This window comes from Anabrus simplex, chromosome 8 (genome assembly GCF_040414725.1).
Source record: "Anabrus simplex isolate iqAnaSimp1 chromosome 8, ASM4041472v1, whole genome shotgun sequence".
Classification (NCBI taxonomy): domain Eukaryota; kingdom Metazoa; phylum Arthropoda; class Insecta; order Orthoptera; family Tettigoniidae; genus Anabrus; species Anabrus simplex.
The window spans coordinates 37,302,405-37,303,930 of NC_090272.1; the positions used below are offsets into that span (position 1 = coordinate 37,302,405).

Consider the following 1,526-nt stretch of genomic DNA (forward strand, 5'->3'; position numbering starts at 1 on the left):
ACGTATTTGTAAGAGCGCCATAGTAATAATGTCCCAGAAAGAGGTTTTGATATTGAAACATTTCCTCCGGGACGGATTTGAACCAGCGACCCATAGATGTCTGATGACTTCTCCTTTACAGACTAGTGGTCTGCCAACTGAGCTACCAGAAGCGATTTATGTGGGAAGTGAACTGTAATGTGTTGCTGAATACACAAGTAGTTGTTACGGCTCATATTCTGAGAGGTGCTGAATTATGTCCTGTGCTGAAGGAAACAACTCAGATTAACAATGATCAGATGTCCTTGGTAGTATAGTGGTAAGTATCCCCTCCTGTCACGCAGGAGGCCGGGGTTCGATTACCCGCCATGAGGAATTTTCAACACCTTGAGATGAACATGAATATATAGGAATTGTGGCTGTAATCGGTTGCCGAATACGCATTTCTTGTCCCTGAACAAAGGAAACCAGTGAGATGAACAATTATTAGAGTAGATAATTCTGTATCCTCGGTAGTATAGTGGTCAGTACGCCCGCCTGTAATGCGGGAGATCGGGGTTAGACTCCCCGCCGGGGAGGAATTTTTAAAATCCTGAGATGAACATGAACGACATCGGTTTAATGTACAGGAATAGGAAAATCAAATAATGAACTCCTAAAATGTGAGAAGAGTGACCCTTGAGCTTTTTCAGTTCGTTATCCGATACAGAAATTCAGTAATAATAATAATAATAATAATAATAATAATAATAATAATAATAATAATAATAATAATAATAATAATAATAATAATAATTGTATTGCCCCAAATGCCGGGTACAGGCATTTTCCCTTTATTTCATGTCAGTTTTGACGTTTCGTTGTGCAATGACAGATGGCAGAGGAACGCGATCTATGGATGAGGGATCTTTTGTACGACATGTAGTGGCGAATATAAACCTATCAAACACAGGAATACCGTTGTTGGAGTTGAAGCCGCGATCATAGGATCTCTTCCACTGATCCACTGAGTTATTCACATTAGGTAAGATATCTCTATCTTCAATGCATTGTGGACTTACTCGATTCTCAAGGAGCAAAACCCCTTAGAAACACTGATCATAAGAGAACAAGGACAAATTGCGTCTCCTCCATGAATGAAGCTAACTTAGTGGAAGAGGAAGAGAACCTAATCAAAGCAGATCGACGTCTAGTTTCCACGTTCACTACGTCACTCTTCTATGTGATGATTACATTTTGCATTGCATTATGTGTTCAGAGTTCGCTTTCAGTACGGTCTCATCGTGAGTTCTAAAGCTAGCTAGTGGCTTTATGTCGCACCGACACAGATAGGCCTTATGGCGACGATGGGATAGGCCTAGGAGTTGGAAGGAAGAGGCCGTGGCCTTACTTAAGGCACAGCCCCAGCATTTGCCTGGTGTGAAAATGGGAACCCACTGAAAAACATCTTCAGGGCTGCCAACAGTGTGATTCGAATCCACTATCTCCCTGATATATACTCACAGCCGCACCTCTAATCGCACGGCCAACTCGTCCGGTATCGTGAG

The 1,526-nt window shown here is 42.0% G+C and overlaps 1 non-coding gene across 1 annotated transcript; it reads left to right on the forward strand.

The window, feature by feature from the left end:
* Positions 1–485: 485 nt before the first annotated feature.
* TRNAY-GUA (transfer RNA tyrosine (anticodon GUA)) lies at positions 486–557 on the forward strand. The gene has a single exon. It is a non-coding gene; the product is annotated as a tRNA-Tyr (tRNA).
* Positions 558–1,526: the final 969 nt, after the last annotated feature.